Here is a 23926-nt window from a genome sequence, read left to right on the forward strand (position 1 = left end):
GGAGAAGATGAAATCTTTCTCGACTGTTTTAAAAACGTGATCACGTCAGGAGAATTTTTAGCAACATGTTGCATCAGTCTGGCTGGAATTTACCAGCATCGTTGCAGCGTTCATGTACACATTTGGTTTCACATTTAAAATGAAGAGACTTTAGTGGTTCTGATCTTCATGCACGAGTTACTGAACACAGAAAGGTCCTCAGGAACTTTTAAGGAACGATTATTGTCGGAAAGCTTAATCTAAACAAAGCATCTTTGACCTTTGAGGGTTTGCATATTATGCATGTTTATGTTTGGAATAAATCAAATTTGGGAAGTTTTTATGAAATCTTCCTCTTTAGGTATGGTCCGAAGATAAAGTCTGATCCAGCATCTTCTGTCACAGTTCCAGTTGTTTTGAACTATATCATTCTCAGGCTGTGCAGGTTCAGGCAGGTAGCTCTTTTCTTGCATCCATTTAAAGAGCAATAAAGTTTAACGTAAATTTCTCCAACATAAACAGCAAGTTGTTTACCAGGCCAAAGTGTTTTACCATATTAACACCATAAGGATAAGGAAAGTAATGAACAATGATGTGTTTTTAAGATGCCTTAATCAACTAAACTAAAAAAACAAACCTATTCTTTGGAGTTATTTGTAGTTCAAACAAGTATTTGATCAGTTTCTTTAAAACTACTACTGTACCTTTAAACCAAGATGGTTCAATCCAAAAGATAAATAACCAGAAAAGTTAGATTATTACAGTGTAAGAAGATAAGTATTTTGAATCAATTTCTTGCGGGGGGTTTAACAATTTTAGAGGTTGATACACATCTACTCTTTGTTAGTCACAGCTTTTAGGAATGTAAGACATCTTTTCTTTAGATATGCTGAGTAAATACAAATTCACACCCTGTCCTGATTTGCTCTTTTAGTTCTGTGTGTTGGGTACGATATGAGGTGATGAGCAGCGACCAGACTGCACTCACGCAAGATGTGAGGCAAAGGGTCTATATGGAGCAAAATGCTTGATTGCCTCGAATTTGCTGAAGGCTTGGGCCACATACTTCAGCTTTGTAATGGCTGTTGCATAAGACCAGCGGAATAGCCAGCAGTCTGCCAAGTTATGTTTGAAGGTGGGTTAATGTTAGAAAGCAATCAAGGCAGCAACAATGGTGCTGGAGGGTGAACGGGTACAGCTTTAAACTGCAAAGATGTCCTTCACCCCGACACCCCCCCACCTGTTACCATCAGCCAGCTGTGTCAAGGACTGTCTCTTTATTGGAAAGATTATTTCCAAAACAACCATAATAGTTAGAATGTATAAATGTCAAGTCAACAGCCTACAGGTTGATTGGCACTAAGACAACTGACCCAGCCAAATAGTAGCAACTCCTAGCCATATAGAACTACCAGACATGACATTATATCAGCAATAAACCTACCTGAAGAAGAAGAAAAATGGATAAAAGCATAATGTCATAGACCTTTATCTAGTTTTGGTTTTACAACACTGAAAATGTGCTGAAAATTAGCTTTTTAAAACTGTTACATCATCATGTGGGCAGTGGCACAAATTGCCTCAATAACATTTCCTAGTGGGTTAGATCAAGTACCCTACCCTGTTTGATCCTCACTGCCTCCACCCTGGGTTCCTGAGCAAGACCCTTAACCCCCGATTGCTCCCCGAGCACCACACAATGGCAGCCCACTGCTCCTCAAGGGGAGGGGTTAAATGCAAAGCTAAATTTCTCCAATGTGAGATCGATAAATAATTTTATTTTATTACTATTACAATAACATAAGCAGGAAAGAAAACTGACTGTAACAAAATGCGTTTTAAATAGGTATTCAGTTTATATAGGTATTTACAGCTATTAACACTAAGATCAAGCTGATGGCAATCAGAAATTCTGGTAAAAACCTGTCAAACCAACTCATTTGTGTTGAGTTATTACTAATATTACATCGTATTAACATTACAACTACTGTAGCAATAAATGCAATGTGATTTTTTTAAGGTAGAGTGTACTTAAGGTGGTAAACTTTTTTTTTCCAGTCCTTTCTAAATAGACACTGCTCTTTAAATTGGTATCTTTTCTGTAATCTAATAAGACAAAGTGTTTATTTTCCCATAATTGACTTTTGGGTGTAATATTTACCTTAGCTTGATATTCTAATTAGCTTTCAAAAAGTAAATTCAGTCCAATGCTGCAACAGTTATTCTTGGTTTGCCTGCTATTCTATGATACTTCTGTTTGCCTCTATGGGCCACACCTGAGAGCCTCTGCAATTCATTCTCATTCATATGAGCACATCCTCTCAGTCTCGGTGTCACGGGTGCGAACCCCATAAGAGAGCCACACAGACTAGGAAAAAGAGCTGCGATTGGTCGGCTCGCCAAAGTGACATTTGCAGTTCAGCAGCGAAGGTTATCATGCCTGCAGATCCACTTGTGCTGCAGGGGGAGGATGAAAAAAAAAAGAAAGAAAGCTTATTTTCCCATTCCTGATATGAAAAGGTAACATTTGCTGGAGTGGCCTGCAGATGAGAGAGAGGGAAAAAAGAGCGAGAGAATGGTTCTCTGCAGATACGGATCAGGAGAAGGAAGATGTGTATAACATTCTAATGTATGTTTGGCAAATTCAAAGGCATGCGTAGGGTTAGAAGGAAGATGCCATGATCCAGGTAACAAATAAATGATATTTCTAAGAAGAGACGTCATCATGTAGTGCGTCTAGGGTGAGTGTGCCTGGGGCTGAGCCTTCAGAATTATCAATATGGGATAGCCTTACATATTCAAAGCCATAGGGGATCCAATTTACTTTTACTGCTTAAAATGAAGACTTATAAGGGATTAATTAATCTGTAGTGACAATTAAAGGCTAAAGAAACTGTTGTTTACATACTACCATTGTTTGCATATTTGAGATACTGGTTCTGCTTCCAGTCATTTCAAATATGGTAGATGTGAGACGATAAAAGTTGGATTTTAATGCTTTTGTTTTTGGAGCTAATAAAAAGGATGATAATTTTCTGTCTGTTAGCTACATTAAATGAATATAATAGCTACAGTTAGCTATATACATGCATTAGTTCTTATTTGAGTAGTGAAAATGGGCTGAAGATTTTTTTTTCCAAGTGTCTGGATAATCTTTATTAGTGTTTAATGTTTAATATTTAATATCTAAGATGTTAAATGACCTATAATGACTTCTTATCAAACAACCCAATTAAACCTAGACAGATTACAAACCTACAAACCTTTCTTCTTAAAGTAACAGAACATGTTTTCCTGGTGACTCAACAAGTATGAACATCCAACCTTAACCTGTTGATCTTCAAACTTCTAACATCAGACATTTTGCCTTTTAACCAGCTATTGCATTTCTTAGGAACCACATATTGTGTAATATCTGCATCACCGTTAAGACAAACATAGAAAACCCAAAAACCCAAGTTCACCTCAATAACTGGATTGCGTTTCATTTGTCGATAACTATTGCTGTATAAAAAGCAATGATTTCCTCCATTTGCTTTTCTGCAGTAAAGAGTTTGGAGTTAACTCAATGCTAAGATAGGAAGAAAACATTAATAACCTTTAAAAAAAAGGTCCCAAGCTATTTGATGTTTATCATACGAAAATTTAAAAGATGTATAATGAGATGGCAATCTTCCCAGGCAGGAACTCTGCTAAATTCTCTGAAAGGTCAGAACCTACAACCTTGGTTAGCGCGTCATATTTTAAAGTTCAATAAAGGTCAATCAGAAAAACATTGTGCAAGTATGGCTCATTTAGAATATTTAGGGGTTGCAAATGTTTTTGTTCTTAAAAGAATGTGGCAGGACCACAGAAACTTACCAAGTTGCACAAGACTTCTGGAACAATGTAACATAATGGGCACAGAAACCTAAAGGCTAACAAACAAGTATATATAATATATATATATATATATATATATATATATATATATATATATATATATATATATATAATTTATTTGGTTTTGGGGGGGGGGGGGGGGATCTGTTAATTTTTAAAATAATAATAATTTTCCGTGGTAACTTGCCCTTATTTCAAGAGCTATCATGGTTCTTTAAAAGCCTCAAAATCTACAACTGCTTTAAAGTTGTAGACTCCTATAATTATCTTACATACATGATTCAATTTGCATATTTATCTATTTTTTTTATATTTACACTTATTAGTAGCTAAATTACAATTTTATTCTTTTACTCTGGGTTGCTCTGGAACCAGGGAAACTAGTTTAGCTTCATTTCATTTTAACTTGTTGAAATAGCTAATAAAACACATTGAAACATGTTGAAATGCATATTGCTTTCATTTTTATCACTTTAGCTTTTAATTGTGTTGATATTCTTCACTAAAGGGGAAACATGATAGGGAGGAAAAGGCAGAGTCAAACCGAGCTCCACTGTGGGCCGAGCAGCAAGAGGAGCAGTGAGGAAAGATAGAGGGAGAGCAGGTACCAGAAAAGGAAGATGCTGCATCAGAACTGTTTTAAAAGTGGGATGTTTAAGGTATAATAATTGATGTATTGTTTAAGATTAGAATAAAAATATGTTATATTAGGCACCATCATCAACACAATAGTGTAATAGGGTCTGGGTGTCTATTTTAATTACTCAAGTAAATATGATTATTATACTGGAATGTCTTTTGTGACATAGATGGAAGCTTCAAAAGGAAGATGACATAAAAATCAGAATTATAATGTCTGAAATGTCTGGTAGGGGAGACAGCAGAGGATAAATTCACAGCAGGGCCTTTTCCAAAGTCACAATTATGAATTTGCTCCTTAAAATTCTGAAAATGGCCAGATTTAAATAATGGAATTAAAACACCTCTGAGGGAGCATGAGGTCAAACCCGCCTAGAACTTCTGACTCTTGACCTCAGTATTTTTTGGGCCCTGCGTACGGCCCTGATCCCAGTATCAGACAAGGCAAATCAATTCAGCTTAGTTTATTTACATAGGGCCAATTCAAAACAGATGTCATCTCTTTACAGATACAATTCAACAGATCATACGCTCAGATTGGATAAAAGTTAGATACAAAACAGAAAACTGACTCATTGACTCCTGCAATCCCTCACGTCAAGCATGCAGAGACAGTGGAGCGGAAAATGGCCTTTTAACGGGAAGAAAACTCCAGCAGAACCAGACTCCGTGTGAGCAGCCATCTGCAGAGGATAGGGCTGAAACAATTAATCGGATCAATCGATCATTGAAAATGATCGTGAACCAATTCAGTTAGAGATTCATCGTTTAAGAGTATAAAGACTCTTAAACAGCCCTCAGCTGACAGAGTGACTCACTTACAGAGCTGTCATTATACTGAAATTGTGAAAAATATATTCATATTTTTTATTTAAGATTAAAAAATACCCATCTCCTGTCAATATGCTCTATCCATAACTCGGAATATGAAAGATTTAGGTTAAGCTGTTTGATTCTGTTAAAATTCTTATTTAAGGGACCTTTAGCTATCCAAATATTAATCGAAAGAAATAATCAACAGATCAATCAATAATCAAAATCATCATTAGTTGCAGCCTTAACCGAGGACATAGAAGCAGACATACAGAAAAAAGCAGAGATACAAGAAGAAGTAGATATAGAAAAGTTAACACAGCCAGGTAGACAAGCTCCAAGCCAACTCTCATGCAAAAACCCCTGAGCTACAAGTTAAACTCTACAGGTCTCCACATGTTGAATGTGTAAGATTGTTATAATAAGACTATTAAAAGAAGAAATCTCATATGTATCTTCTTTTAAGAGTTAAAGAAGAAAGCTTTATTTTATTTTTTTCTGAAGGTAAGCGTTATTTTTCTAAAGCTGCATCCAAGTAAACCACAGGACTCCTTGGTCAATATACTGAGGATGGATGAGACCAAATAGAAATGTGGTTCTCATAATGTAGTGAAAAAAAGCAAGTAAAACAGACATTACGGCTCTAATATACCAACTGTGAAGAACGCTGGTGGAGCAGTAATAGCAGGATGAAGGCTCCATGGATCTGTACATGAAGTTCTCTGTATAAAACTATTCTAAAAAAATTATGTGAAGTCAATTGGGTGAACAAGGAGAAGATGATATCTAACACACCCTTTTTCCCTCCAACAAAAGCCCAAAAAACATAAAAGTAACAACTCAAAAAGTAGAATAAATTAAAAACTCAGGGAGGTATCTGATTCCTTACCTCCAAAAAGCAAAGGTTAAAATTAAAAACTAAATGCTTGGAATAAACAAACGGGAATTGGGAACATAGAGAATTGGGTAAACAGAGAAGCAAGATCCCAACTCTAGTTTGTCAGCAGGCTTTTAAAACATTGCTTGTGTCTGCTGCTAAACAATCAGTTTGACTTCTCGTTGAAAAGCAAACATCTTCTAAAAAAGGGAAAGACTTGTTAGAGAGAGCCAGACAGAGAGGAGCAGGTGGGAGAGAAGCAGCAAAGAGTGAAGAGCCAGGAAACAAAAACCCATAAAAAAAACCTGACAAGCCCTTCCACCGTATCACCCCGCTACATCGCACACAGAACAATGCATTATTCCTCTGAGGGGGTGGTCCTTATCTGCACACACTCCTACAGGCTAATTTCCGAGGAGCGACAAATTAAAACTTCTACCTAAAATTCAAACAGCATCAAATTAAAAAAGAATGAGTAGAAACTACAAGCAGAAACGGGGTTGTTCTGCGTAAACAGTAGCTCTCAGTCAGGTGATGATAAGCGAAAGACTTAGAAATGAGAGCAGAAAATGTAAACAAACATGAAAAATGTGTTCATAGATCCTGTAGATAGATGAAAAGATGAAACCTTGAACAAAGAAGAGATGCAGATCATCACGTGCTGAACCACAAACGAGGCTGCAAAAGCAGAAACGTGCAATCTGTGGAGGCTCCCCTCACTTTCCCATTCCCATCACCTTTGGGAAGTGAGTAATTAGTGGTAATTTAATAACCTGTTTTATCTTGTTGCTGGAAGAAAAGAAGGCTGTTGTTGCCTATATATGAGTCGTACTGCAGGCGTATAATTGGACCACAACCAAAAAAGGAAGAAAAAAAAAACCTCAGGTTAAACTGAGGTGATTCAGAGAGAAGATCAGATACCCAGACAGCCTGTCAGAGATTTAAAGTCAATGAAAGAGACTGATGTTTGTCTGCGAACAGTGAGGGAGACTAAACTTGATTCACACAAAATCCCCTCAGCAGAAGAAGTAATAGGAGCAGTGAATCATCGTCCACTCGGTATGTCAGCAACAAAGCTCTAGGTAGGTGATGGAGCAGTCAAAAAATGCACCTAGATGACCAGAGGAGATGTCTGGCAGAGTCTTTTATGACTAAGTGCTCAAAAAACACTTTAAAGATACAGAGGATGCCCGATCGGGCATAACCTGGAAGTGCCAGGTGGGGGTGACAATGGATTTTATAAACCACAGCCTTTCTGTTATTAGAAAATTATGCGTGAATGTTCATGTCAAATGTCTTCAATCCTTACCTGCTCTAATTTGGCATAATTAACTTATACATGTCCACCTAAGAGACAACAACAAATGGATGATTCCATTTTTTCTCAGCAGCATTATAAAGGGAAACGCAGTTTTTTGTTTGTTTTTTTTACATTGGGCCCTTGATTTTACGTTATTACGTCATGTTCTACTCACCCAGATTTGTTTTGTGTCATTTGGAGCTGTTGAAGATATTCGGGTAGGTTATATCCAAGTAACATCTTCCTATGGGCAACGACTTGAAGGCACAAACTAAACTGTTCATAATTCATAATTTATGGTACGCCAGCATTCATAACATGTAGGCGAATCACTGTGACAGACATCCGCGATTATATTATTTATATATAGATCTTTTAAAAACGAAGCGGCGTGTGTATGACGTCATCCGCGCGCGCCGGCTACCATTCATTCTTCCTGTCCACTGAATTGCTGCTAGTTTTACTCACATGCCTGGAAGATGTCTAGTGCTACTACCACAGATGATCTCGCTCTCGAAATGGAATTGAACGATTCAGATTAGCTAGAATGAATAGAAGGAGTAGAGCGTAGCCGCCTGTGGGCCGGGTTACTTGTCACAGCTCCAGTCCGGCGCGCGGATGACGTCAAACACACTCCGCTTTGTTTTTAAAAGATATAAATATAAAAAATATAACCGTGGATGTCTGTCACAGTGATTCGCCTACATGTTATGAATGCTGGCGTACCATAACGAATAAATTATGAACAGTTTAGTTTGTGCCTTCAAGTCGTTTGCCCATAAGAAGATGTTACTTGGATATAACCTAATGGAATATCTTCAGAATGGCTCCAAATGACAAGAAACTCATATGGGTGAGTAGAACATGATGGAATAACGTAAAATCAGGGGGGCAATGTAAAAAAAACGGCGTTCCCCTTTAACATCTGTTGTAATACTGTCCTCGCTAATCCAGAATCCTGCATATTTTCTTTCCCAGAGTGAAAAAATCTGGTTAAGACTAACTTATAGAACCACAAAAAACTTCTATGATTTCTGCTTTTTCTAGATGTTGTAGCTACAGTAAAACAAACTCCATAAAAACAGTATCTTAAATCTGACATTAACCGTCCGATATTTAGCCGTCCGATTTTGTCTGACATATGTCACAGTGTAGCTCAAAGTCAGAACCACAATTACTTTACCAAAACATTTTTTTATTATGCATAAACAGAATGTTTAGAGTGGTACAGAATAAAAGAACCACTCTAATTTAAAAAATTTTTTTATAATTTTTAAAAATCCAAAATATAGAAGAAATAAGAGGTTATTAGGTAGTTATAAGTAGGCATGACATGATTCTGCACAGATGGGAATAGTAGGTTTAAGTCACGTAAGCAGAGCTCAGGTGTTGCCAGATCCTAGTAGCTCTTTAAAAATGCGGATATCAGCTTTTTCTCTGTGTAACATTTCTCAAGTTAAGTGAAAAAACACAAAAACGAAAACAGGGGATTGTGTTTCCACCATTTGCTGGTAAAAGGAAGTAAAACTTTGTCCTTTTAACTGAATTTCCCAGAACAAAATCTCTGCCCTGCTAAGCCCGCTACCATGGAGACCTCCTGCCATAAACATTTGGTTTATATATATCGGTGTTTGCTTCATAACATAACTGGATATTTGAAGTTGGGTAAAAATAAATGGTAAAGGTTTTCAACAGACATGAAGAGAGTGCCCTTTGCCTTCTTACACCTCAAACAACCAAATAAAAATAGTATAAAAATCTATTACATGCTATTTTATTATGCTTCTAACTGTAGCCAAGTTATTTTATTTAAGTCTTTATGTAAACTGTATCTTTCAATAAACCAGTGATATTCAACCTTTAACAGAGTCAGTAAAATAGATCAAAAGGGATGTTTTTCACAGGAGTCCACTTCCCCTACTGTGATCTCTAAATTCCCCCTATTCAAAATCAATATCAGCCCTGATTAATATTTTACACCAGCAAAAGGTTCCTCTGGGTTTGCATTGTGCAGCTTAGGAGGCTTGGAAGAGCACATTTAATTTAACTGCTGTTGCTTTATATCTTTGTTAGAGGATAAGGAAATGATTGTCTCTGTATAACACCAGGTGTGGGAAACAAAAAAAAAAAAAAATGATTTAAAGAGATTTAAATGGCGTTTATATGCACTGTATGACAGTCTGCGCTTCTGGCTGGATAGCAAATCTATGTATGAACATCTGCAACTCCACGTCAACTAAAGTTCAACTGATGGTCACTGTGTCACTAGAAATAAAGGTTTCATAACCAACAAACAGAACATTGCATTATGCATAAACTAAAACCATTATGCTTTAGGAATGAAGCCAGATTTGGAGACGTCTGGGCAGGATCTGTTGACAGATATCCGGAGGACCACAACGAGCACGGAGGTTCCTAAACCCCCCGCCTCATTCCGTCCTACACTTGGAATACAGAAGGAAAAAGGAAGCATCTCTTCAAATTAGGGATGAGGATGCTGTATGAATTATGCATCGCCATAGTATCCAGATATGTTAATCTTATGCTATCACCCCTAAAAGCCTGTAAGACGGCAAGGATTGACCGCAGTTTTGTATGTGGGAGAACCCCAAGCAGCTGAGGTGGGGCTGCTTCGTTAGCGAGGGCCGCGTGTTAAGATATGCAAGTTAAATAGGCTAAGTGAGGTTGTTAGTGAGGTTAATCTCCATTACAAAAGAGGATCATTCATACTCCATCAGGAGAAAGCCACCGTGACTGTAGAGAACAGCTGCGTAATTAAACCCAGGCAACCTTTACCTTTTATACAGTGGCTACTCATAAAAACAGCAGCGCTGATGTGGAGCAGCACCAAGTTCAGAGGAACCCAGCTGGTGGGATCGTATTTGTCACCTCAGTGAAACATGCCGACAGTGGCAGGTTTGTCAGCGACACAAAGGAAGAGAGAATCTAAAGCTACTTAAGATTATCTTCACATCTTTATTCCAAAAAAAGTTTTTAAAAAATTCACTGGACTTTGTTTCCAAGTTTGAAGACGTGTCGCTTCGCATCCAGGAAGCTTTTTCAATTCAAATGTCAGAAATAGAGTTGAGTTTGAGGCTTTATACAGTAGCCAAACAAAGCCTTGTTTTAGTTTAGACAACATGGAAATTTAAACAGAATCTTCACCAACATTTTTTGAAACATGATATGATTTAACAATGTTTACATTGAATGCTTCATATGCATAACCTGACTCCGCCAGATGGATTTGCTCTGCATATCCATCTGGAAACCTTCCGTTGAAGTAATTTTGGGAAGGGGCGAAAATACTGGTTAGCTGATTGGCCTATGTTGGTGATAGACGGGCCAATTAAACCAATCAGACCAACGAAGCATATGACGTACTAACAACCACAAGCCAGGCTACTCTTGCCGAAACCAGTCAGGAGAAGAGCAAAAACATCTTTTCCTCTGAGAAAAGCCTCCAGAGCAGTGTTTTGCTCTTCTTTCAGTGAACAAATACTCTGTAATTCCGATAAAACTTGCTCGATAGCCACGCTAACGCTAGTTTCATCGGCTGAAGCCGCCATGTTCTTTAGACGGAACAGTCACGCTTCTCGTTGCGTCACACCTCAACCCGCCTCAAAGCCAACGCTGATTGGACGTTCGTTTGGTGAACGGCTCCAAATTTTCTTTAACGGAGAGTCTCCAGACTGATCTGCGAGTGAAACCTTGAAAGCTCGCAAGATCAGGATGGTCTCACGAGGCTATCATAAGCATGCATCATGTTTCAAAAAGGAGTAGGATGAAGCTTAAGCTTATTAGGCCCGACCCCTCAGTTACATGTGTCATGGTGGTAAAGGACAATTATTTACAGTAAGACAAACAATATGCCAACTTTTTATACATTACTCTTTCTTGTATTAATCAAACATACTTTTCTTATATTCTTTTTTGAATTTCTGGATGCTTTTACATTGTTAAATGTTTTCAGGCAAGCTGTTCCAGAGCTTCACTCTGCTAATTGATAAACCAAAGCTTCTTTTTGTTGTTTGAACATACTTAGTTTTGAAATTTAATTTTCCTCTTAGATTATATTTTCGTATTGCCTTCTTTTGCATAATAATCAATCGTTGAAAGTTTGTTTTGTTAGTGTGACCCCACACTTCAACACAATAGGTTAGAAATTCATATCTTTACAGGTTAGACTTTGAACAAAAAAAAACAAATATACTAATAAAAAATTGAAAGATTTTTAGGTGCGAATTTCATCATATGTACCAGCGTTAAATGTTTGGAGTATTTCGAATTTAGTTTATTTATTAAGCAGTTAAGTGCCAATAGATTACTAATCTTTGTTTCAGGTTGGTTAAAAAATGTGTTTTTTCTGCTTTAGTGGATTCACCTTCGCATGACCAGGCTCATTTCCATCTACTGCTGGATTTTACAGTAGTCCAGAGCAAATATTATCAGTAGCCTGGATATCCTGCTTGCCTCTCACTGACTTGTTTCCCTGCATTGTCTCAAAGGCAGCCTGCAAAAAGGGAAAAAACGCTCTGCACAGCTGCTGTTAAAGCAAACAGCACTCACTCAATATAAAACCAGACGTCCAACACAAACTAAGATGCTGAAACACCTTGGCGCATAATGCAGTCCTCTAGGTTTTATGCACTCTTGATAAAAAAAAAATAAAAATACCGCCGTATCCAAGCAACAGGCCATGCTGCTGCTTTCTCAGGAAGGGGAGGATGTGTTTGAGACATTTCCACTCAGGCTTAGCTGCAGACGCGGGGTGTGATGAATGTGAGGAGGAGGTCCGCCGAGAATCCCAGACAACCATGGATCAATGGGCCGGTAATTTATGAACGGGACGGGCAAGAAGAAAGTCAGCATCTATCTTTTTCTCCGGCGACTTTCCTTCAAAACTTAAAGGTTCGTCTGGGTGATTTACACCCCCACAGGATGCATAAGCAGTTACTTTTACCACACCAAACGAATGCGCACAACCACAGGTGGAAGTTAGATTTTATTTAGATAAAATGGTCCCCAGCTGTACGGAGCCCTGCTATAATTCAACAGCCTTAAATTATATTTCTAATAAACTTACACTGAAGCTAAGAGATGAGATCAAAATATGATACTTTTTATTGCAATGCTGGTTATGAGTTTCTGTCAACAGGGGCAAATTAATGGAATATTTAATATTCTGTGAAATGTTTGCTATCCACACAAAGATTCATTTGATTATGGAACCGCATATTAATCAATTAGAATAACATCACTTAAAGTTGGCTTATTTTGGTAAAAGGTATCTTCATCTGGAAATCAGACTTTTTCATGAAAAAAAAGTGTTGGTCTTTAAAACCTGCTGGAAAATCAGGAGAGGGAAAGTGGGCTGGTGGTCATGCATCATAATCATGGACTCAAGGCCTCGCTAAGTGATGCTAACTTTTTACCTATTATATAGGAGAACAGGAAACAATGGCAGGCAAACTGCTAATGTTGCTAACGCTACATCCATATGATCATGTATTCACACAAGTCAAACTCTATGAATGTTTGCAAGAAAAAAAAAGCCCTCCTAAACACGGTTAGATTTAATTAATTAATTCAAAGACAGGGCTGCTCAGTGACGCAGTGGGTAGCACCGCTGCCTTGCAGCAAGAAGGTTCATTGTACTACTATTTACTACTTCAGCGATAGTATGTAGGCATTACTTTATTGTCTCGTGACATGTCCGTTGGCTGTGCTGCTCTTACTGCGTGTCTTTGCATGTCATGAAGCAGACTGAAAATGTTTTATCGTTATCTCCCTTTTATCTCCTCTTTCTTTCATCTTTTCTCCTTTTTTTCTGTTTCTCCTCTTCTATTCTATTGACATTGTCCATATAATCTGTAAAACTCCCTGCATAATTATAATAAAGCAATTTACATGCATGAAACAAGGGGAACACTATGGCAATAGCCCTACTGCTTCACTTGTAAAATCTGTTGGGTTCTTTTTGGCATCAAGACAATTATTATTGCCACAAAAAAAAAAAAAAAAGGTACATTATTCGATTACGGGCCCGGGGTCTTTCTTCATGGAGTTTACATGTTCTCCCTGAGCATGTGTGGGTTCTCCCCGGGTACTCCGGCTCCCTACCAAAGTCCAAAAACATGACTGTTAGGTCAATTGGCTTCTCTAAATTCTCCTTAGGTGTAAGTGTGTGCGTGAATAGTTGTTTGTCTCTGCGTTGCCCTGTGATGGACTGGCGACCTGTCCAGGGTGTACCCCGCCTCTCACCTATAGACAGCTGGAGTTAGGCACCAGCAACCCTCACGACCCTAGCAGGGATAAAGCATGACTGAGAAATTAATTAATGAATTTAAAGACAATTTCAGAAGGACCTTAGGAGAGAAAGTAGATATTTTTTAGCTGGAGTGGTGGCCTACTGGTACGGTCAAAGGGCTTGGAAACCTGAGATTGGGAGCTCGAAACCCATTCCCACAGACTGCCACTCTAGCTCTCTCAGCAAACCCCCGATTGCTCCCCGGGCGCTGCACGATGGCAGCCCACTGCTCCAGAGAGTTGCAGAGAGTTAATTTCTCCATTGTGAGATAAATAAAGGTCAATTTAGAATTACAGGATGACGAAAAAACGAAATACAGAGCTGAAGTAATTCTTCATACAGAGGGATATGTGAAGCCCTTAGTCCTTCTAATTATACATAACTATTTTTCCTGACAGTAAAAGCCCAACTTTTAGTCTTGGTTAAATAGAATATTAGGAATAAAACTGTTATTTTATGACTTAAAGAACCATGACAAAGACTGTTAACCTGACATTTGCTCAGCAGTCTTTAGTACCCATATCAAGGTGGGTAGGCCTCCAAATGCAGCTCTAAAGGAGATGGCTGTTAAGAATACCCGATAAAAGGATATTAATCAAAAGTTAAGTGGAAAAATAAAGTATGTAAGGAAAGTTGCAAAAGAAGCAGCCTTGAGAGGATTGTGAAACAAACTCTTAAATAGAGCTCTTGAACTCTTAAACAAAGCCACACTGAACATGAAGATACTTTTCAATAAGCTGACATTTCTGGAATAAAAGTTTGTCTTTTTTTAATTGACTTACTAAAAGAAAGCTTCTGCTGTTCTAATTTCTTCCTAAACTGTTATGTTAATAGTATTGTTCTGATTGAAAAAAGCAAAAATTGGTGACAAACAAAAAGGAGCATATTATTCCAAAAACTTTTAATGCTAGATTACTTGTTGGGGCAATCGGCTAAAGGGATAGATGGAGCTCTGTGGTGTCAATTATCTCCAAGGTGACTAATGCTGTTAACACCGGAGACCAGCCTCTTAATTACCCATCTGACTCCAGGGCTGAGCTCAGCCTGCTTTAATCATCTCACGGCTCAGATAAACAAGGGTTCAATCCACTCGCAGCACTGCAGCAGAACACAATCGGCCGGCTCACGGTTTCAGCGATTGGACATTTGCGATCCGCTTTGCATTCCCGTCGGGGACTGAACAGTGAGCTTTCCAATGGGCCAGAGCAAATCCAATGTGAATGTAAAGCAACTGACTTGTAGATAGAGAGGATAGATTGATTCCTGCCTGAGAAAGAAACACTGAACACGGTCAACAAACCATGGATGCTTTCGGAGTTTCTCATTTATAACCTATGTAGATTCAGATGACTGAGTTCAATGCTTTTTTGTTTCTGAGTCATCGCAGAAGCCCATACACTTTTCTTAAAATTAGTTTGTTTTTTTCTTGAATTTTTAAAGCAACTTAACTCTGTTTATGTAAAGCCTTTTATATAAGCAAATACTAAGAAAAATAAAGCACAAAGTTGAATTAAGTGATGTTTTTTTCCTAATGATAGCAAAAAAAAGCAAAAGTAATGAATAGGATAAAGAAAATATCCATTAAATATGAAAAAATCTCAGTTCATTACGTCTATTAGACTCAGTTTAGGTCAAAGCTGCAAGTTTCTCTGACACTGACAGATTGCTTACTTTACAGTAATTACCTCTTATGTCACTCACACACATTAGTAGATTGTTAAGATGGAAAATAATAAGATGTTCTTTTATTTTTAATTGTTCAAGATAGATGAATGAGCCGTTATGACATGATCTATGCATCTAATCAGACATTAACAAAAAAAAATCTTTTACTTTCAAAATGCTTATAACAGCACACAGCCCACTAAAGGGTATTTCTGATAGAGTTGAATAAAAAACTTTTTAAAATATGTATTTTGGTATAATCTGACACAAACATTTTTTTATTTCATTCAGGTGGAGATCAAATTGTCCATTAAAACATCAAACTGGTGGGTGGTGTCACCATGGAGCTACGCCCCAATTTGGCCTTCAACACATCTGCCTTTTTCTGTGTCAATAAAAGTGCAAAACAATCTTTATAAAATTTTCAAATTGAATGTTAGCAATATTTGTCAGTGGGTGATATTAAACAAATGTATTTATCTGCTATCAAAACAAGTATATAGGTCATGTCAACAGTACTACAATGTGACCTCTACATTTTTTGATTCCTTTGGTCAAAGAGTATTTTTAAAGCAATCTATTAAACACATCCTGTTGTTTGAATCCATCACTTTTATTCTGGGGGCTTTAATTAGAGAGCAGCTCATGCAGACTGAGTCCACACTTGGTCACAGCTGGGGGTTGGTTTGAAGGGATCATACCCGCACAGGATGCCTGCATGCTGCACATCTAAAGGCTAGAGGATGTCTTATTCTATAACTAAGGAAGACATCCGGGGTGGTGTGGAGTTGGTGTCTGTTAGGATGTATGCATGAGAAACAGCTAAACTGTTCTTATCCCTGGAGTTCTTTCTAATTATGTCCTGTTTAAACTGCAATGTCATTCTGCTTGATTGTGTTTGTATGTGTTAGACCAACACAACTTAGAGCATACTATGAAAAATAATGAAGTGAGGCTCAGACCACCCTGCAGTAGAAAAATATCCAAGGTGAAGAGCAGTGTTGTTTTGCTGTTAGCTAATTCTCCAATCCGATCCCTGAATCTTTGTAGCGCCTCCAGAATTTCCATGAACATCTAGGCTGTTTCTTGGATTCTCTGATGATCTAATCAGGCTTGGCAGGCAGGAGACGATCTTTGTACGTTTCTATTTGTATTCTTGCTTCTCTCAGATGTAGGATGGAATATTGTTCAATAAGTCCAAAGCATACAGTCCTCCTTTAAATCGCTATACAACTTTCTCCCTAACTCATCTGTTTGTGTTTCCAGGTCTTCCTGATGTCATTTGAAACAGATGTTCTCCAAATAACTCCTCAGAACTACAGAAAGCAGTTGCAATTATAGGCTTTATATCGTCCTCCATTTCCTTATTATATTATGCTTTGATCTAAATTTAAGCTCAAATCTCAGAGATTCTGAGGGCAACAAAGAGGATCATGGTCTCATCTGAATTTTGAAGATGTTTTAAAGAGAACCAAAGAGAATAAATATTTGAACAACAAATAAATAAATAGATATTTTGGAGTAAATAAAAAGGCTGTGCTTTTATTTGTAATAAGAAGTGTTTGTTTTTTTCTTCAAAAGTTGATCTCACTTTGTCTTGATAAGTTTGATTAAAATTCACTGAAGTTTTAATTGTAACAATTGAAAAAAAAAGTGAGAGTGGTATTAAAATTCCTCGGAAAGTGCTGTAATGCTTGTTCATGGTTCAGTAAATACTGACGGTTTCAGGAGTTTTTGGCTTGTTTTCGTGAACACATCAGATTTTTTGCCCTAAATGAAGCACCTTTGTTTACACTTGAGCTCAGACAGCTTAAAGTCATTCAATGCTGCCCTCTGTCACATTGTATCACCACTATTTTGGCTCCCCTCACACAGCGCTGAAACATTCAGCAGCATTTTGCATCGGGAAGCATCCTGTTTATACTTGCAGAGCAAATTACTGTAGAAAGCTCTCTGGCACTGTCCTTCACAATTAATCACTGTTAAAACAAAAACACATTATCTGTCCGGAAGCTGAACAACAACAAAAAAAAATGTCACCTGGGCAGGCATGCAATCCTGATGTTTTTAAAGAAGAGCCAGCCTCATCTTCAAGACAGGTAATTATCTACTCCTTGGGATTATCAGAGGTAAAAGTCATAAATTACCAACACCTGTCTCTATGATCTTCTCTGCACCATTTTGGTTCAAATTCGATTAACTCCAAGCATGTCAATGACCCAGCTGTACTGCCTGCTTCCAAGAGGAAAATCTGAGAGATTAAACAGCAGACAGTGGAAGAAAAAAAAGGGCTTAGGTATGATCTTTTTAAAAGCACCTGCAAGCGAGAAAAAGAGAAATCTGGGGAAGAAAGAGATTGAAAAATCCTTGTCAGATGGATATATCTGCAGTGGAGAGCAAGATGGGATCAAACACCTAGTTTCTCCCGATAATCCTCCTCAGGAGTAGTGGGTGGTTGGGGGGGAAGCTGCTTGCTGAGACACAAAAAGCAAAAGTTGTTGGCTTTTTCATCCGACAGGCAAGGAGACGCCAGCCTCTCCACGGCTCTCCAGACAGTCTGGCACACGGGCCACGAGAGAGTAAAACCTTTGGAAAGATCACAGCCCTCAGCCTCAAGCGTGGAAACACTACGTGTGTATTCTGTGTGTGGGTTCGTCAGAGCGAGAGGGAGAGAGTGTGTCCATATGTAACTGCTTACGCCCCTTAGATGTACCACTGTGGCTGGTCCATAATTGGAGGTTTAGGCCAACCTCAATGTCTGAAAGCCACAAAATGGCAGCTGTGTAAGTGTGCTAACAAAAGAAAAAGAATGTGTCTCATTTTCCTGCCAAGGAGATGAGACTAAGAACAAGCGTCTTCCGTTTACTTATTTAGCAAACAAGTAAAGCTCTGTGTCAACATAGAGGATTTCACGCAAAGGCCAATAGATTTTCATTTTACAGACGCTCAAAACATAAAGCAGGGATCCTCAGTTCACGGCTAAAATCTATGCATTTGCTGCATTTTTTAGAGAAACGTGCATAAACCTGGGAGGCATAAGTAAGCTTAGGTTTACAATTTTGGTGCAAGACTGACTCTATAGCAACAACATAACTCATTATTGATCAGGAGGACTTTTATGAACAGTTTTAAGCCTAGACGTGACTTTATTAAAATGCCTTGAAGATGTCAGAGGTAAGATGAGGATGGCAGGGCAGCTTTAAAGGTGATAGAAAACTAAAACAAATGCAACAAATTCAAACCTTGAAGTAGAGGTGCCACAGCAAAAAGGTCACTAAAAGGTGCCTCTCATTTTAGCTCAGAGAAGGAAATTAGGCTATAATCAAAACAAATTCTTAATTATTGCACAATTGCATAACGACAGAACACTGTATGGTTTTAAGGACTCTGGGTTTTTTCTGCAAAATTCAGAATTTAGCATAAGCTAGATGAAAACATAGATCCCTCCTGCCATTTATTAACTGGTCAGGCTCACGGTGGTCATGTCAAACATTTGGCTGCTCAATATGATCAACAGCACAGCTTATCTGTATAATCTTGCTGCTCACTGCACATTTATTTATTACCAATAGGTTCTGATTGATAATACTGGCAGGATAATAAAGGAATCTGTAAAGTCTATGTAAAGCTATGTTGTTTTTAAAAGGGAGTTTTTCCTCTCCACTGTCGCTACAAGCATGCTTAGTGTGAGGGATTGTATTTGAGTCAATGAGTCAATGCAATCAACTGGTTTTCCTTAGATAGAAAACTTTGTATCAATTTGACTGTATGATCTGGTTGAACTGTAAAGTGCCTTGAGATGACATGTGTTGTGAATTTGGCGCTATATAAATAAACTGAATTGAATTGAATTGTTTTAATTGACCAAAATAATTGTTGAGTAATTCTAAACTCCTTGTTTAATCTATGCCATACAGGAGGGGAGGGGCCCCATCATGTACGTTGCTGATTAAAAATATCATTAAAACACATGTTCCTGTTAAAATGAATATACATCCTCATGCTCCATGGTTTCAGATACTCAAAATGCATCATAACCTTGACCCAGAACAAACTATCTAAAATCCACAGTGTATTATAGAGCCATATGTCACTGGAACCAACTGCCAATAACCACGCGAAGAGTCCAGAACAGAACAAGCTTCAAAAAGATACTGTCTTCAGAACTACTGCAGATGATATGATGAACTGACCTGTGTATATATGTTGTATATTTCTACTCTTTTTCATGTTCCTATTATTTCCTAATGTGCAACTTGTGCAGTTTATTTAATGGTTTGTTCATAATGTAATGTAATTTCTTTATGTGAGGACCCCAGGAAGATTAGTGGCCATTTATTTGGCAGCTAATGGGGATCCTAATAAAACTAAACTAAACTAAACCTGCTGCGTAACATGCAGGTAACCCGCAACAGTACCTGTAGACCTCTTCAAAAATTTACCATTTTTGATTTTCATAGCAGACTAGATGATTTCCCATTCTGACAAACTCAAAAAACACAATCATTTTGTTCTCAGATAATGCTTTTGCCTGCCCCAAAGGCCCTCAAGCTGTAACGTCTAGAAAACAAAAAACCCTCCTATTTTTAGAGGGTAGCTTATAGAATTTTGCTATAACTTCTAAAAAAAAATAGACTCACAAAGTTGGCAATGATACCACTTAAAAAATAAGAAATTTCTCTACTAGATGTTATATATAATTCATTTTTCTTGATTAATCCAGTCTGCTATTAAAATAAAAAAATTTAAAAAAATTTTGAGAAGGTCGAAACACCTGGCAATGCCCCCTAGTGTTTGTTTTTGTTCGTTTTTTTTTTTGCTTATTGACATCTTGGCCTTTTTTCTCTTTTTCCATACCTCCACTGGGGAAATTACCTCCTTGTGTACATATAGCACGCATGTGCAATGTTGTTTCTATGGTTTCATTTTATTAAGGTAAAGTTTTCTAAGAAATGGATCAAAACCAAAGTGTTAAACAAAATAAAATATATTCACCTAAAAATGGCACTACGATGTAATTGAAAAGAATTGGTATGAAATCAGAGTGAGCTACTGGCATAGGAATTTGTAGCCAAGGCACGAGAACAGGCGCTTTGGAGGAGATCTATCCTGGTACTATGAACCTTATAAGGTGACCAATGAGTATAAGACCAACAGCTTGATTCGATCTGAGAGAGCAGCACAGTTTATATGAAACTGTCATGTGATGCTATAACTGCAGCTTCCAGTAGCACGCCAAAGGATGCAGGCCTGAGAAACTGTGAGGCAGAAATCTCTTGATAAATCTGCTTGTTCATTTCTCTCATTCCAAATGCTGTTGGACACTGCTGGAAGCAATTGCTTTGAAATAGAAGGGAGAAATAACCGTCCTTCTGGATTTAGCCTCCTTTCTCGTGAACATTAATTTTAAAGCAGATGCAGAAAAAAAACAGACCTGAGTGAGTGAAGATCTTTTCATGAAAGAGGAAAATGAGCATAGGGTGAAACCAGAAGTTATTCTTAAGTGGATTACAGCCTTCCACTTTTGTTCACATAAATATCTAGAATTCACCCTTCTTAGAGTTATTTTTTCCATCTCAAGTCGTATTATGAAACACATAGGTCATGATGGTCTGAATAAACCTATTATAGGCCCATCCAAAATCCCTTCAGAAACACCCAGTATGCCAAGGTATGAAAGGGTTGTGAGGTGTGTGAATCAATCAAAAATAATTTCCCAGAGATGAAAAAGAATAAACCCAAGCCTGACCAAATCTAATTCAAACACCCCATAATCCCAGCAATGAACACCTTCACACAGTGCTGATGATGCTGTTTCAGTGAGGGGAGTAAGGTGAAGCAATCAACTCAATTGCAATCAGGCTATCTGTAACTAATTAACATGCATGCCCATGGTGGGTTAGGCAGATGCACAGCCAGTTTGGTAAATCATCGCACAAACAGGGGCTCCTCAAGGACAATCATTAATCATGAGATCAGCCATCATGATATGAGACTTCGATGGTTTTTTTCCTGACACGTTTGCTGGTTTCAGTCACAGCCATAATGGCTTCCTCATCTCATCATCACTGGGAATATAGTTATTCCTTCAGCCAAGCTACTCTAACTGGTCAGTTTTTAGACAGGCTTGGCAAAGCGATAGCCAATCAGAGTCACCACATTGCTCCATCAGCCTCACTATACTCTGCTCTGTTTGAAGTTCCATTGATTTACTGATGGCTGGAGGTGTGACCTAAAGCATAACCTGCAGCCTCAATGAGAGTTTTCAGTTGATGTCCTCTAATATTTTTATAGTCCCTCTTAATATTTTTTTAAGCTTTTCCCACCACTGACAGCTAGTTGCATTCAAAACATGGCTCGTCATTCTCTCCACTACCTTAGCAAACACAACCTTGTTTTGGTCCACTCTATAAAGCCTTGAACTCAATGATGTTTCTGACATTTTGAATTTAAAAAGCTTCCTGGATGGTAAGTGAAATGTCTTTAAACTTAGAAACAAAGTGGATTGTTTTTTAACTTTTTTGGAATGATTATCATTTCTTGTCACAATGTCGAGATAGCACCAAATACTGACGATGAATATGAGATGATTCATAAAAAAAAGCTGGCAGCTTATCATTACTCCAAGTGAGGACTCCATGGCTTACCTGTAGCGGAGTATGTTTGGAAGGCGGACCACACCCACAACCAATCATCAATCAATCAAACATAATATCAAAGCCATGCTTTGCCACATTCGGACCTGCTGATAAGCAGGTAGCAAAAATATCAGCACCATGTCAGCCAGTAAGGGAAACCAAAATGTCGATTGAAGTCTGCCAAAGTAGAGGCCATGATAAAATACTTTTTTCCCTCTGAATGACCAAGATAAATTGACCCCACTCTCATCTTATTTAAACTTCAACATGTACCCACCACCTTTGATGCCAACAGATTGGCTACCAACTCAAAACATCCCAGCTGGCTGAAAGATACTGGAGGTATTAGGCTGTAAATAAGACCAAATATTGAATGCAGCTTCCAAACATATGGTCAAGTCTTTATTTGTGTCATTTATGATCACACATCATGTCGTAGAATACTGTATAACTTAGAATATTTGGAAAGATTACTAAATAGAACAGAATAAAGAAATCCTTCTTTATGGCATTTTTATGAACTATACAGTCATGGGAAAGAGTACTAACTTAGGCCATTTCTCAATATCTGTACTTGTGCGTTCTCATGTGCTCGTATATTCGTGAAAAGTCATCCGAGAACAGACAAAGTCCCCAGATGTTGTTCTCGCCCCTCCCTATTTACAGAGCATGCATCAGAGCACATTTGTGCGTTCTTGAGATTGACAGCTGTCCCAGCATGCACTGCAGCAGCAGCCTTCAATGGAGCACTCCATTGAAAGTTGAAAGTTCTCTTTTCTGTTGCTGTTGTTCAATAAAAGTATATTTTAAGATCATTTGAGGCGAGATATTATACTTTAAAGCGTCACTATATGGTCCATTTAACAATTTAATGCGTAATTTAAAAAAAAAATTTCCGAAGTTGAGAGGACCGTGGCAACTAGCGGACCTCCGAGGCTAACGGCAGCCAGGGATAACTGCAGCCCGTCTGCAGCGGCCTTCTCTCGGCATAGTCGTGTGTGAAGGATCGCAGGCTCTGATAGCGATTTTTTTTTTTTATTATTTGGCAAAATGTTTATTCTACTGTGTTCATTATGATTATTAAAAAAGTAACATTTTATTATTATTTAGAGACTATTAATAACAGGAGGTGAAATGCAGGTGTAGACGAGCCGGGCACGTGGTGACATCACGAGTACGCTTCTGTTCTAATTGACCCGTATTATGCTGCGTGCTCCCGTTCTCCCAGAGTCCATACTTTCCTGTGTTCTTCTCAAGAACATTCTTGGTGAGAACACGAGCCCGTACTCGTGTTCTAGTGACTCGAGAAGCTGCTTTAATGTTAGAGGTAACCACCAAAGACACCGACTGTTTATAGAATGCTATATCCAGGCAACATGAATACCCACTGCTTTGAGAAGACTGGAGGAAAAAAAAGCCCATTTAGGGGTTTGACGAAGATTAATAAGGTGGCGACTGTGTCTGGGTCAGATTCTAAGCAGTCACAGTGTACAATTGTCTCATGGTCACAAGCTACAACTATCATATTCATTTCAAAACGACCCAGAGACATAGTGAGAAGCATTGTCACTGGGCTAAGGAGAAACATGACCACTGTCACTCATGAGGCCAAATTCTTATGTAGCTTAACAAAATGAACAACTCCATTGTGATTCACGCTAAAGGAGCCCAGACAAAATGCTATATCTAGTTTTTCATTGTATTGCCCTTGTTTATAGTCACAGCCTTTATTTCTACTTATTAACACAGGTTGAACTATAATAATAGAAATATGGGTTTTCTTAAATACTTGCTAAATCTCAACTGTAATAAGCATAACAGAA

The 23926-nt window shown here is 38.1% G+C and overlaps 1 protein-coding gene across 11 annotated transcripts in view; it reads right to left on the bottom strand.

The window, feature by feature from the left end:
- vav2 (vav 2 guanine nucleotide exchange factor) overlaps positions 1-23926 on the bottom strand; it is a 320101-nt gene that overhangs the window by 214292 nt on the left and 81883 nt on the right. The window lies entirely within an intron of this gene.

This window comes from Cyprinodon tularosa, unplaced genomic scaffold (assembly GCF_016077235.1).
Source record: "Cyprinodon tularosa strain WSP-4 unplaced genomic scaffold, ASM1607723v1 ctg7, whole genome shotgun sequence".
In the NCBI taxonomy this organism is placed as follows: domain Eukaryota; kingdom Metazoa; phylum Chordata; class Actinopteri; order Cyprinodontiformes; family Cyprinodontidae; genus Cyprinodon; species Cyprinodon tularosa.